This window comes from Xenopus tropicalis, chromosome 5 (assembly GCF_000004195.4).
Source record: "Xenopus tropicalis strain Nigerian chromosome 5, UCB_Xtro_10.0, whole genome shotgun sequence".
Taxonomy (NCBI): Eukaryota; Metazoa; Chordata; class Amphibia; order Anura; family Pipidae; genus Xenopus; species Xenopus tropicalis.
The window spans coordinates 133,486,304-133,502,066 of NC_030681.2; the positions used below are offsets into that span (position 1 = coordinate 133,486,304).

General features: G+C 43.2%; 1 long non-coding RNA gene across 1 annotated transcript; it reads left to right on the forward strand.

Annotated features, from left to right (window-relative positions):
• Positions 1 to 9,548: 9,548 nt before the first annotated feature.
• On the forward strand, positions 9,549 to 12,209 carry LOC116410935. Its single transcript, XR_004222765.1, has 2 exons — positions 9,549 to 9,635; positions 11,218 to 12,209. It is a non-coding gene; the product is annotated as an uncharacterized LOC116410935 (long non-coding RNA).
• The last annotated feature ends 3,554 nt before the right edge of the window (positions 12,210 to 15,763 follow it).

A 15,763-nucleotide genomic window follows, 5' to 3' on the forward strand; every position in this document is an offset into this window, starting at 1 on the left:
TATACAGTACCCTTTATACACAGAGCCCCCCCATACACAGTGCCCCCCATACATAGTGCCCCCCCAAACACAGTGCCCCCCAAACACAGTGCCCCCCAAACACAGAGCCCCCCATACACAGAGGCCCCCCATACACAGAGCACCCCATACACAGAGCCCCCCATACACAGAGGCCCCCAAACACAGAGCCCCCATACGCGCTCCGACTCCTTCCGCTGCTTCTCTCCTGTGGCTCCTTCGCCAGCGGTCCCTGGCCCTTTTATAAGGTTGCGCCCCGTGTGTACGTGTGACGTCATTACGCACAGGCGCAACCTTATAAAAGGGCAAGGGACCGCCGGCGAAGGAGCCACAGGAGAGAAGCAGCGGAAGGAGTCGGAGCGCTCAGCTTAAGCCCTCTCATCCCGTTGTCACGGATCCTTCTATGAATGTCCTGCATTTCCGTAATCTATTACGAAAATGCGGGACATTCAGGGAACTATCCGGAACAGCGGGATGAGCTATAGAAAGCGGGACTGTCCCGCTTAAAGCGGGACAGTTGGGGGGTATGCCCTAGACAGGTGCCTCTTCTGCCAACCTCTAGTTCTGGCCCTGGTCTCTGTGCAGTTTTTTTTGCCTCACCCAGGGACCTTTATGTTAAAATAAAATATGTCCTCCTAGGGAGATTAGGGCTCATTTTTAGCCATAACCATAGGGCGGTCATGCAAAAATGGACATAATTATGCAAACTGCCAACATTTATTATAGTGACAGTGACACTAAAAAAATACTTTTCAAAATATGAATGTACACTAAGGGGCTGATTTACTTACCCACGAACGGGTCGAATGGAGTCCGATTGCGTTTTTTTCGTAATGATCGGTACTTTGCGATTTTTTCGTATGTTTTGCGAAAGAGGCCCAAACAACCCCCTACACAGGCCCAATAAATAGTTTTAACGCTACGAAAAATGCGCAACTCTTCGCGTAAGTTTTAACGCTACGAAAAATGCGCAACTTTTTACGCAACTTTCGTAATGGATACGAAAAACTCGCGTTTTTACGCAAAAATCGTATTGGTAACGAAAAATTCGTACAGAATCCGAAAAAATCGCAAAACATACGAAAAAGTCGCAAAATGTTCGTTTTCAAGTCGGAACTTTTCCAATTCGGGTCGGATTCGTGGGTTAGTAAATCAGCCCCTAAAAGTTCCCTATAGGTCATGTTGATCGTTTTTTACCGATAGGGCTGCTTTTGTAATTAATTGTTATTTGAAGTCCTTAAACCTGACTGTTTTACCAACCTGCCTGTCCCTTCTCAGCCTGTCAGTTACAGCTTCTTATGCTAACGGCCTCCTTCTGCACAAATATGGCCGCCCCCTCATAGAGGAACATGGGGGATCAGATAGGGAATGTAAAAGCATTGGGCAAATATTTTTATGGCAAAATTATAAATAGCATGCCAAGACAATGTTATGATAGATGTAAAAAAGGTTTCATTTCTGGTATCAGTATCACATCAGTGTTTGTGTGCATTTTAAAACATTAAAGGTTCATTACGTCAGGCACATCTCACCCACATGCTGATTACACTGGAATTGTGGGAATTATACTGCACTGTGGGTAAAAAAACATTGCAAATTACCTCCAAAATTGCATTTTGCACTCTGCATATATGACTCTTGTTTTGTTTTGCATGTCTGACTGCAGAGATGGAGTGCAAACAAGGGGCGCTGCTATGTCTCTAGTTACCAGCAGATGGCAGCAGAGCAATAGGAAAGGTTATGTTACCATTAATACATACTTTTACCCTAAGGCTCTTGCTACCCACAAGTGGTTTTTAACTTTATCTTTGCTGTTTTGTGCAGTTTTATGCAATCAGTCACATAGCAGTACATATATAAGCAATTTTATTTTTCCCTGCCTTTCTGTTCCCACAGAAGCAGAAACCAATGTTGAATAAAGAAGGAATAGATCAAGGTCTATTTTTATTGCATTCAGCCTTGGTTTCCACTACTGTGGGTAGGGACCTGCTGTCAGGCCCAGGCTGGCAATCTGTGGATTCTGAGAAAAAGCCAAAGGGGCTGCTGTAAGTTGCCATAGGCAGTCACTATTTATTGGGCCTGTGTAGGGGGTTGTTTGGGCCTCTGGGTACTTGAAATGCCAGGGCCTATTTTGAATCCCAGTCCAGACCTGCCTGCCATGTCTAATTAACACATCTTGCCATGTGTTGGAATGCATAAAACTTTGGCTGGCACCTGTAATTAGGTGAATTCTGTTCCCAAAGGATAGGAAACCATCAGCTGCTGCAGAACTGCAACTTCCAAAACCCATTTACACCTTACTTGGGAACTATAGTTCTAAAGTACTGGCTTTTAACTATACCTCAAAGTAAATGTGTTGTACAACCAAGTCATTATTAAATCAGAAATAATTCTTTCATTTTGCCTATTGGGTAACAATTAAGTGGATTTGACAGCTCACTTCAGAAGATCACATCAACTATAAAATAATATAATAATGCCAACAGAGATTTATGCAGTACCTGGTTGACTTTTACCCTTGTCGAGTTGCAAGCAGCAACCTGTCTGAAGTTAGTGTTTACTGATTTAGTGCAGTTAGAATAATGAAAGCAATCCTCAGGTGAAGTTGGGGGGGAGTATGGGTGTATGTAGAATCCAGACTTGGTGCGTGCATCTACCCCTTACTCCTTAGGAGGTGGATTCTGGGAGTCACCCACTGCCAAAAAGGAGACAAGAACAGTGCTGCCAGAACAAGGGGTTAAATATAGTTAGGAAAGAGCTGGGTAATACAGATTGCAAAGCTTCATCCCTTTACAGTTACCAGTATTATCCATCAGGGGGCATAAGAGGGGTATAAAGAGACCAGTTTAAGCTCTCAGAATAAGTAACAATAAGGAATTGTCCAAGGTCTGGTTAAGGAGCATGGTGCAGCAGGTTGTATATATATATATATATATGACAAACTGGTGCTTGTTGCTGTGTGTCTGTGCCTTGGTGCCTGTATCATTGTGTGGTGTATTAACCTAGATCAGCTTCACTGCTGTGGGAAGAGATGTTCCCTATATAAACTATAGTAGATGCAGATGAGGCGTCACTATAACCAGAAAGCAGATATGCTAGTCAGTTCCAGTGTAACAGGGTATACAGCACCCCATAGGATCCTTAAAAAAATAATTTCATACAGTAATTTTTTTCATGCAGAATTAGAATGCTTCTTGAACCTGGCAGATAACTGAGAGTGCAGCAGAGCCATGTGTAGATATGATGAGATAGAGCATTGCTGTGCCCTCTCATTTAGCATAACATCTGCTCGGTTGGACATATAGGCCGAGAGCCTTCAGGGCTGCGCTTACTCTGCATAGAAACAGAACCAGTGGGTGAAAATGTGTCAGCTGCCCATTGCTGTTAGCATCAGGGAGATTGTTTATCTGCATCTGCAAACTAGATAAAGTGGAACCATGTTCCAGAACTCCTATATATATATATATATATACTGTATATTTATATATACATACAGGCATGATAATGCGCAAAGGGCCACACTCCCGCTTACCCGTCCCAAGCACTCAGAGCTCTGACGTCTGCACCAAATGGGATTTTTATGACTTTTTTATTGCAAGGAGTCTGATCAATATGAATTAATTTCCAACTATGCAGACACAGTAGTTTTAGGATATTGGTTTAGGTTTATTGGGACTATTAATATGGAATGCTTTCATAATGTTCAAGGTTGCAATGTCACTGTTGATTACAGTAGGATTACTTTTATATGTAAAGGCCCACTTGGTACTTAAGAGAACCACAGAGATCAAAATGCCCCTTCCTATGAGGGGTAGCTGTGTGACATTGCTTGTGATTCCCAAAGGTACCACATTTCCCACTCATGTGAAAGGCAAGGGGGCTGCTGCTATAAACAGGGATACTGGTTGCCTTGGCTCTTCCTGGGAGGACTGCAGTGATTACAAACACCCAAATATCCTGGGCCCAAGTAACACAAAGTCCAAGTTTGGTCCCAGACATTGTAATAATACAAAGAAAAAAAAAATTATTTCCAGCTGGGCAACAGTGCAACATTGCCTGTAAGTGACTGTTATTTATATTGGTGTCCAGCTGGAGACCCATGGGCCAGATGTTTGCATCTGAGACACATTTATACCCCTCCATGTGCTCCAAGGTTTATCTGAAAGAAGCAATGATTTTATTACATATAATATGTATAAATGGAAAAAAGCTGCCAGGAGTAAAATACTTTCTGGGGCTGATTTACTAACATAGGTGCAAAATTGCACCGATGCAGTTACCTATAGAAACCAGTGAGATATTTGCTTGTAGAAATCTAGAAAAACCAGTTGCTGCTGGTAAATAAACTAGTGCCATTTAGTAAATAATAACCTGGAGATGTTCTGGATAAACAAGAAGTAATTATGAATTCAGAATTTCCTCATATTTTGGTCAGTGTTTTATCCTGGTATTAACTGTGAGTTTCCCAGAACCAGCCAACCTATAGCATTGTACATCCTAAACTGTAGGTAGTCATTTTCTGTCTTTCTAAAATTGGATGACCCCTTTTTCTGCAAGTGATCAGTGTATTCTGTGCTGTACTCTCTGCTGTGCCTGCTAAGGATGTAGGAGACAGTCTGACTGTTAGTAGGCTGCTTTACCCCAATGCTGATACGGCGGCCTTAGTGGCCTTTTAAGTTGATTTCCCACTTATCACTGTGACATAAGTCTTTGTTTGCAGACAGAAAATAATCTGTTTGTTTAGTAAGTTATAATGACTTTTTAATTCAGGAAACTGGCATGTGTTCTGGGTTTATACGTGAGAGATCCTGAGTGCACACATTGCCCAGTCATGTAACCTTGAGGCCTGCCCTTCTGGAGAAGTTTAATAATATAATAGTGTGTAAAAGTGGGGTTGGTATAGCTGAGAGGGTGCTTACAGAAAGACCCGTCCCACTATATGTTTTTTTTATTTTAACCTTTGTCTTATATTGAGATCAGTAAGTTTATAGTTTATAGCAACAGCCATATCATATTAGTGGCAGGGCTTTATTTATATATATAGACCTAAATACATCACTGGTTGCTGGCTTTTAAAATGGGTTGCAACTGAAAGCAGGATCTGTCTTACTGGTTATGACTCTTAAAGCAATGTAGAAGAAGCCAGGTCTTCTCAAGCCAAAGCTCCATACTCCAAATATACCTTTTTTAAAGTTATATTAATCTGCTGGCTTCTTGTACATTGTTTAAGAGTCAGAGGCAGCATTACAGAGGATTTTAAAATCTATACACTACAGCTGAGACACTTTACCCATAGTGCATAGATATACTATCTGGGATCATTGGGCCTCCCTCTGGTCCACCCTAAACTTAGCAGCAGTATATAGATCCTTTAACCCAGGGCTATGTAACTGGAGGCCTTGGGCCAGATGTGGCCCTCCAAAGAATTTTTATGGCCCCCAGTCTGCCTAAAGGCTCCATAGACTTTGTTGTAGGACATCATCATTTTCTGGCCCTCAAATATTGTATATAAAAAAGAATTGCCCACTACATGCAGTGGCGGATTAATGACATGTAAGGCCCCTAGGCTACAGTTTCCCTTCCAGGCCACTCCCACTCCCAAAAGTTTATAAATATACAATTAACTTTCAAATTATTAGGCAAGGCAGCTTGTGTGTCCCCAAACTTTATAAAGCTGCGTCGGCTTTAGTGCGTTCTAGTGATGTGGTGGGCCAAACAGGCCCGGATTTGTGGAGAGGCCACAAAGGCCCAGGCCTAGGGCGGCAGAAGTTTAGGGGTGGCATGCCGCCCCGCCGCAAGAAAATTTTTAAATTTGGCTCCCATACGGAGCAGTCGGGACCTCTCCCCACTGCTCCGTATGGGAGTTTAAAGGAGCGTTTGCGCATGCACACTGGGGAGAGGGCGCGTTCGCGTATGCGCACTGGGGGGCACGTTCACGCATGCGCAGAGGGGGACACCCACAGGGGCGGCCTCGGGGCGCCTCAGAGAGAAATCCGGCCCTGGGGCCAAAACGACCATGGCTTTAGAGAGATTGGACTCACACGAAGTACAGACATGTATGGGCCCAGCTGCCGTGCCTACGTTGCCTAAATCTTCTCCCAGTCAGCTAGTAAGCAGGTACCAATTATCAGAGCCGGATTTGTAATCTGGGCGCCCCTAGGCCGCCCCCTGTCCGTCGCCACACCCCCCTCCCCCCGCGCACATGCGCAATTGCGCATCTGCGGGGCTTTACACTCACATACGGAGCAGTGGGGGGGAGAGGTCCCCATTGCTCCGTATGGGAGAAAAAGTTTAACATTTTGGTGCGGTGGGCAGCATGCCGCCCCCAAATTTGTGCCGCCCAAGGCCCAGGCCTTTGTGGCCTTCCCACAAATCCGGGCCTGCCAATTATGCATGGGGGGAAGCACGCCACCCAAATAGGCCCAGCAAAAGCTGCAGGCCTGCGGCACAGTAAGATTATTTAAAAAGAAAAAAAAATTGAAACAGACCCATGGGCCCCTGAGCACTTTGGGCCCCTATATCCAACCAGTATTAGACAAAGGGATAAAGAGCAGTTACAATTATTTTTAGAAACAAAGAATATATAAAAAAAATCCCTAAAGAGGTCATTGATTTAAATGGGTAACTACAAATCTGTATAAATCATCTGTTTCCCTTTAAGAAAAAAATGAATTAGGTTCCTACATCAGACATAAAGGCCATTATACTTCTCATCCCTGCTAATATATTTTTCCTTTAATTTGAAATCTGAGGCAGGAAAACATTAAGCCAGGTCCTATCCAAGGAAAATATTGCTAATGGCAGGACACGCCATCAGGAGATTCCCAGCTATAAACACTACATTGTGCGGGGAAGGGAAGGTGTGGCTAAATGCTGCACAAATATTTGGCCCACTCCATGTACAAGGTTAGAAACCACTGAATTCCATCACCCAGAGCCTAATGGGGACGGAATCACCTGGCAACGACTATCAAGATCAAAGTGATAGTTCTGGGGTTGTGATATGGAAAGAATTCGCCCCCTGGTTTTAACAATAACCAAAGGTATTTCAGTAATTTGCATTGATCAAAAAATAGACAACAGAGACATCAGGGAAGTGTGTCACATTAAACAAACAGGCTGGATACTGTATGCCTACTGTATCCACACCATGAACATCATTGCCACATAGTAAAATACTGAGAAACATAGTAGGTGAGGTTGAAACAGACATGTGCATCAGGTTCAGCCTTTTGGTCTAAATAAAACTAATCTAACTGCTGGGAAGGCAAAAAAAACCCCCATCTGAAGCCTCTAGAACCTGCCTCAGATGGGAAAATATCCCTCAAGGTGGCAATCGGACCAGTCACTGGATTAACCTTGTGGTAAAAGTTATTGTGAGTCTCAACTGTATTTGACCTGGTAGCATGGTGCAGTACTTAATCATTAAGCCTATGACTACAGGGTAAGTGCCCCTAGTGGCATGAAACGTGTAAGGTTTTTTGTAATTGTGCATGGATCTAATAAACTTACAAACATAGCTGCTTCGTGATATGTACATTTGGTGGTCTGGAGTGCCAGCCTGTTCTTTTGTGAATCTTGGTTGCCTCCCTAAGCTGATGGTCTGGGGCTTGAGCACTCAGACCCACCGTCGCAACTGGTAAGCGTTAAACCTCATATCACTGTATAACTGTTTTCTCATTTTGAGCATGGTGCCGTAGTATAAGATGAAAAGGTCGAAATTGATAGATGTGTGTTTTTTCAACCCAACTTACTCTGTTACTAAAAGAGAGTTGTGGGTTCAGGGGGTGTTTTACAAAAGAGAAGAGCAGTCTTCTAAAATGGGTATTCAACTGTTGTGGGATGGCTTTTCTTGTCCTTTAATCTGAGACAAGCCTTACTAAATGCAGCATGCCTGGCAGCAATCAGTTTTATAAGAGGAGCTCGTCATTACACTGCTGCTTGTGAGCCATTTCCTCCTCCATAATGAGTAAAGGGAAAAAGCTTTCGTCGTGAGTTGGATTCCATCAAGTCTTTTTAACACAGAAAATATGCAATGCGAATGGATGAAAGAGACTAAAAATGAGTTACAATCTCTTTTAATGAGCAATTACTATAAGTGTCAGACTAACAGGGCTCATGTACAGAGCAAGTGCAAATATATAGTGTATAATTAAATGCATTTTTTTTTCTACCCACAATGCAGCATTTCCCCCCATAAATATGCAAACCAAAACTTTGTGGCCATGTTTTCATGGTGGGGATAACAATATCACCATGTGATTCACTTGGCACTAGCAGCGTTGTCCAGGAAGACATCCATCTTGTTCCTGGTCAGTTTTGGGCTGTTGGTAATTCCACTGTTCTCTAGTGCCCATGTGTTCCATTCATTGTGTCCCATACCTCTTCGGCTTTTAGATTGTTAGCTTTTTTGGGCAGGGCCAAATTTATCTCTTGTATCAGTGCTTTTGTAAATCCGTATGCCCTAGCTCCCTGTTTATAAGCGTTTCTGCCCCTGAACATGATAGCCATGCCACTAAAATGGCAAATCATCAACACACAGGCAGGTTTAATAAATGGACAAAAGGTGCATTTGCCCAGGGCTCCCCAGGATAGGACATCTTTCATCAGCACACCTTTCATCTGGGATAGCTTTTGGCAGAAGCATTCTACAGAGATGGCAGACCCCTCATTTTTATTATCTGGAAGAGTTCTACAGCAAGGTTATTAATTCATTTCTTTACCTTTTTTTCTTGTGGCATCACCATTTTGTCATTTTTCTGCTCCCACAGTTGTTGGTCCGGGGCGGCACCCCTGGGGATCATGCCTACTTCAGTAAGCGCACACCATTTCTATACTGCCTGCCCTAATGAATAGCGTCACTTCATGCAACTGTTCATTTTTGCACAACTGTGAATGTGGTTGAAGTTGTAAATGAGCACTAATCTCTCCGAGAGACATATTTTAATGTAAAGCTCCCTTTAGAGGTGGGGAAAATAAACTCCTGTCTATGACAGACTCAAGGGGCAACAAATATAACTTAGAACCCCACTGACGATCCTTTAAAATGAACTCAAGCAGTCCAGGACATGGACAGGTTGGAGGGCAAGGGGGATTTGTTACAGAAGAAGACAGCAGGGTACCACAGAGAGAATATCTGTTAATTGCACAAATAACAAATAACATTTCAATGGAAGTGCACATGCTGGAATTGGCCCTCCAAGTAAGGTATCCATGGCATCTTGGCTCCAAATATCTAAATTAGCTAGTATTTCAGTACTGACACTGTAACAGGTCCAACACTGGATAAACAACCCAGCAAATGCAAGTGATACACAGTACCAATCTGTAATGGATCCGCTAGTGATCCTGTTTGACTTTTGCTCCCTGGCGCTGAACCCATTTAAACCTTTCCTGCCTTGTTACTTTCAGCACCCTGCCCTATTGACACAACCACAGACTGAACTTTGGATTTGAGGCAGTCAGCAAATTGATTATATAGTCCCACTGTCTGTGTTATTTCTGCTCCAAACTTAAAAGAAACATCCCTTCCCAGGCCCATTGTTAGCAGTTAGCTATGAGGAACCAAGGGCTTTGGGGCTTTATCAGGCGGAACAAGGAACACAGCTGAATGAAATGTAAGATTTTGATTCGCTTCTCATTATTCACTTTTTTAAACCAGGGGGAGCGAGAGAAATCCGCCCTAACAAAAAGGGAGCCAAAGGGGAGAGAGTCAGATGTAGCCACCTTATTCTTCATTATCTCTTGTTATGTGGAGGGTTTGGGGGGATTTCAAGCATTTTATAGTCCAAGAAAATACTAGCTCAACTGGCAAAGGGCAATGTTTTCAAAATCAACCTTGTTCACTTGTATGGCAGTCTGTTGTGTGTCCCAGCACCCCTCGCTTGTAGGTAATTGCATTAATGAGGGGTGATATGGACACAGCACACAGAGCTGCTACTCACTGCATGGGCAAAATGCTCTCCCCCATGTGCAATTGACCACAGACCCCCATATCATTACTATTTTCCATACTGAATGCCCTATTCAGTTTTGTTGCAGAGCATAGCTTCAGAAAATAATTTTTAATGTTTAATTAAATACAATGAGCAAAACTGCCCCATTCGTTTTAAAGTCATGTTTATTTTCTCTCACGTACAAAGTCACTTTGCCTATGGTAAATACAACACCTGCTATATTGCAGGATGTAACAAAGTAAATTCAGAGACACTGCCCCAGGGGAGCTCCAGAGCAAATAATTAGGAAAGTACATGTCAAGCTTTATGTCTGGGACGGCAACTATTTTCATAACTGAACATGAGTCAGAATTTGTGTGGCCAAGGGCTGCTATTGTTTATACTACAGTGACATGGAGAGACCCTAACATTAACATAAGTGTTCTGCCTTCAGAGCCACAGATACCCCAGGTAGCGTTCCTAAGGGAGGACTAAGCACCAAGATGAAATATGGACACATTGCATGCACAAGAGTTGGATATATATATATATATATTCAAATGATGATGCCATTGGGCCCCTGGATTTGGTGCAGGGCCTAGTCCTCAGTGATTACTTCTTGTGCTCTATACAGCCTGACCTTCCTAGCTGCCTGGCATGTACATAGAGTTGCCACCTTTAGTAAAAATAAATACCTGCTTATGAGGGGGGTGGGCCCATGATGTGAATGGGCATGTCGATGATGTAGGAGAGGCAGATCAATGACATGAAGGGGCAAAGCTATTGAATTGACTGCCGGTGCGATGGTGTTGATGGGCAGATTCTTGTGGTCAGGCCAAAAAATGGTTGGAAATGGGGCGGTGAAACAAAAGGTTATTCTAACTTCACTGGGCTGTAAATTTGTAATACCAACCCGGCCTTGGTTGCTATTTTGCTGGTTAGGGCAGTAATATACCCGCTGGGTGGCAACCCTAGAAGTACATTACTCCCGTGGGCAGCTATTTGCTCACCTTGCCTCGTAGCAGAAATGCCTCTCAGGAGGGGTAGTTAAGAGTGGAGGCACAACAAGAAGAAATAATTGGATGAATCTAGCCTTGCTCCTTCTGACAGGGCCTTATTGTCCCAATAAGTTAGTTATCTAGCAGTTAAGGTGAAAAATGGATTTGAACTATGTCAAGTTTAACCTTCCCCTCAAATAGTTCCTACCTGCCTTCTAGTTATTCACTTGATTTAATTATTGTATTTTTTTTTCATTCTATGACAGCAAGCATATCAAATCAAATGGAGCAAACGGACCATAGCATTTAATCTCCAGGACCCAGTGTACGAGAGTTTTGACCCATGCAATGACCATTACTTTCAGCCCTATGAACACCAAGAAAATCACTGAAGCTGGAAAACCCTTGTCGCTTCTTATTTTGATTCTGTTTTTGTTCCTGAGACTAAACGTAAGTGCGTCAGGTCTAAAGCTGCTGCACGCTCGCTTGCTTCTGCTTATATGGCTGGATGTGACGACTTGTTCTCCTCTTGTGTTCAGAAGATTTCTGTAGAAGCTGAGGAGTATGGGACAGAGTGTCACACTGGTATCTGTTAACACACACACATATACACACACACACACACACCAACAAAGACCGAATAGATTGATACAAAATGTGTTTTCACAGAAAAGTGACAGCGGTGGTACACAAGCACGGTGACTGGTATGTTGGATGTATATATAAGCTGCATGGGACATCCCATCATTACAATAACACTTTAACATGCAGATAATTTTTTTGAAAGCCAGACACTGTCTGGGTGTATAATAGCTCCTTACAAAAACCTGCTAGGCTCTATTGTGCAGTTAAAGAGTCAGATGGCATTTAGTCTGAAGATCACAGAGATTGGGCTATATTTAGAGCCTACAGCACCTGCATACCTGATGTATGGGCAGCGCCGGAGACAGCTGCTGGCAAACAAACCTTGCTTTATGTACTGGGGAACATTCACACGTTGCAGGGACTATGGACAAGCCATACACAATTCTATTGGCTCTCGCTAACGAAATGTTCCCTAAGCACATGTAGCATGGAGGGCATTTAATGAGAAGAGTAAAGCTAAGGCTGATGCCACATGGGCCTGATTCTGTGGCAAAAACACAGACTCCTCTGCTGATTCTTGCGAGTGTTCGCGTTTCAGAGCCTTTATCTGCTGCGTGTGCCTGTGATTTTAATATCCTAATATGTTACATTAAAGGTTTATTATGTTATAATATTCACGTTTCAGTGAGTTAAATGACACAAATGACAAATTAACAATGTATATGTAATTCAATATTATTGCATAAATATGAGGAATTTAGAAGTCACACAACTAATGAGTTTCATGACTTTATATAGGCAGGCCCGGATTTGTGGAGAGGCCACAAAGGCCCGGGCCTAGGGTGGCAGAAGTTTAGGGGTGGCATGCCGCCCCGCCGCAACAAAATTTTTAAATTTGGCTCCCATACGGAGCAGTCGGGACCTCTCCCCACTGCTCTGTATGGGAGGGGCAGGGGGGGGGAGAGTGTCACGTGTTCACGCATGCGCACGGGTGGAGGGGGAGGCAGCCTTGGGGCACCCAGAAGACAAATCCGGCCCTGTATACAGGGCCACCATCAGTAATCATAGGGGCCCCATAACACTAAGTTAGCAGGGCCTGACCCCCCTAGTGATTAGCTCACAGGTCACCTAGGCCTCTGGAGTGAAAACCCTGCCAACAAGGAGGATAGGGTCTTAATTAAAATAAATGCCCCATGCACATATACTTATCCCTGATCTGCCCAACCATGCCCCATTATGCCAACCCCTTCCCTGCAAGCTCCACTCCCTTTCTGGCCCATGTATTGCACCTTTGCCCCTACCCCAGGACTGGAGTATGCCACATTCCCCCGATGGTGGCCCTGACTGAAGCCACTAGTCAGTCATGTTGATCTCTTACATCCTCATATGAAACAACTGGAGGTACATTACATTTTGTAATACATAAGTTTTAAAATGTCATATAATATAAGTGACAAGCTCTGATGACATCACCAAGGACTGTTTATAGGGACATACCAAGCCGTGTTTATAGGGACATACTATAGGCATGATTCATGGCTGTTATGTATTATATTCTCAGATGTGTAATGACAAATTATTTTTCCTATGGGAATGAAATACGTTAGACCTGCGAATGTGTAGAATCCCATATCTCATAGCGCCTATTTTACACAACATTCCTTTTTACTATTTTTAGTAAGAATTATTATTAAGGATATTATTGTATGTGGGGGATTTCGGGGCATGTTTATCAAATGGTGGAAAAGAAGACCAAGGAATTATGAGTAGAGCTACAGAGCTAAAGGTTAATGTGCCATGTAAGTTAAGCTTGCCTTTTGCAAACAGCATCCTAAGTGCATAAAAGTGCAGTGGACCCTTGAACTACCTAACATACCCATTTGTATAAACAATTAGCAGGACATGCCATACAGCATACTGTATAATAACTCCCCAACATACTGGCTGCTTTAGCACTCTTCATGCATAGCAGTTCAAACACAGAGTGCAATGTAAGTGATTAGGTACATCCTAGTTTATCCTGTAATACAAATATTGCTGTGCATAGAGAACATCTCTCAAAATACTCTTATGGTCCCATGATGCTCCATTAGAAAACCTTTATGAAGCATGGCAGCAGGTCTGGAGTGGGATCCAAAATAGGCCTTGGCATCTTAAGCACACAGAGGCTCAAACATCCCCCCACCAATCCAATAGTGACTGTCTATGGCATCTTACGGCAGCCCCTCTGGTATATACCATAATCCACAGACTGCCAGTCCAGGCCTGTATGGCTATGCTAAAGCCCAAACTACTGCAAAGTAAGTTTATTTTCTCATGAGGTCCCTATATTTATATTCGGTTTATATGAAGGAAAAGTCAGAGGCAGGGTTGGACTGGGCCGCCGGGACACTGGGAAAAATCCCGGTGGGCCCCGGCTGTAGTGGGCCCCGGGGGCCCAGACCTGACCCTTGCGGCACTCCCCCTGCCCGACTGCTCCTGCCCCAATGTGTTAAATGTACGCGCTCGGGGAAGGATGTCGGGTGGGGGGACCGGCAAGGGGGGGTTAGGGGACCCCTTCCGGGGGGGGGGGGAGGCTATGGGCACGGCCCATATGGGCGGGCTATGGGCGCCCAGTCCGACCCTGGTCAGAAGTGGAATGAGACTGTGGGAGTCCAAAGAGCAACTGGTTTGATCCATTATCACTTGTGGTTGCTACCTGGCTGGTACTTTACTAGCCTAACTTGTAAGAATTGAATCATGTTATTAATAGGAAAAAAAAAAAACAAAATTGGAAGATCAGATTTTTTTTCCAAAAAAGTCAGCAACCCTATTGTCACACCACTGGAAAACTCAGTACAGGAAACACCATTAGGAAGTCAAACTAATCCTGTACAGCAGAGACCGGCAATCTGCGGTATTACCCTTTCTGTGCCTTTACATAGAAGGCAAACTGACATTTTCATGCTGCCTATGGTTAATTATATGGGGTATTGAGGAGTGTGGAGTATTCTGGGAAATATAAAAAGGGCAACAAAAAGGTGTTTATCTGTAAGAAAACTGCACACAACTTATGATGCTATGTGACACGCACATTATGTATGAATGAAACAGCTCATGTTGGCCTAATGAATGGACCTTATTATATGAATTCTGACATTATACTCTTCATTAGCACCCATCCTACTCTTCATCATTTCTTGGTGTATTGCATGGATATTCTTGTTGATTTGCCACCATTCTATATCTCAAGTAATGGACATTTAGGAGTATCTGTGGGTTCACACTATGAAAGGATTTGTTTCATAAGCAATAAAGCTAAGAGAAAAGACAGTGTCAGGTTGTTCTGGATTGCTTTCTCTGCTGGGCTCATGTGGCAGCTTTCTAAAAAAAAGAAAACTAAGTAGGCCTACAGCTTAACCTATATTCTATCTTGTAGAGCAGGGGTCCCCAAACTTTTTACCAGTGAGTCACATTCAAATGTAAAAAGTTGGGGAGCAACACAAGCATGAAAAGAGTTTCTGGGGTGCCAAGAAAGGGCTGTAATTGGCTATTTGGTAGCCCCTATATGGGAGCTTACAGGAGGCTCTGTGTGGTAACTTAAACTTGCCTCCAATCCAGCAGCTGCTTTGAGGCCACTGGGAGCAACAGCCACTGGTTGGGGATCAAACTCCAAGGTCTTGGAAAGAACCCAAAGAATGAACAACGAATGAATGAATGAATGAATGAATGAACAAAGAATGTTCATTGTCCTTTTTAGTTGCCGCTATGAACATTGTTCATTAATGAAGTAATGAACCCAAATATATATATATATTTATAATGGTACATTGCAGGGGCCTAGAATCTTTAAAACATGGGTAAGAGTCAATCCTCAGGGACTGACATTTAGCTAAAATAATCTTACACCTTTAAATGTGTCAGGTATGGAATCTGGAAAACCCATGATCCAGAAAGCTCCCAATTATGGCAAGATCATCTGTCATAGAGTCCATTTTACAGAAAATGGTCCCAAGCATTCTGGATAATAGATCCTATACCTGAAATACATTTATATGTGTCCTTTTAATACAAGTGCATTTTTGTGAGTTTAGTGTGCATTTCTCTATTTTATTGTATTAAGAACCTGAGCAAAATGCATTAAATAAGCAGCTTGTTTCGCTTCAAATGTACCGTGGCTGTTCTAAAATACACTGTAGTACAACCAGGCGGAATAACATGGAATCTGTTCTACTTATGTGCTATGGG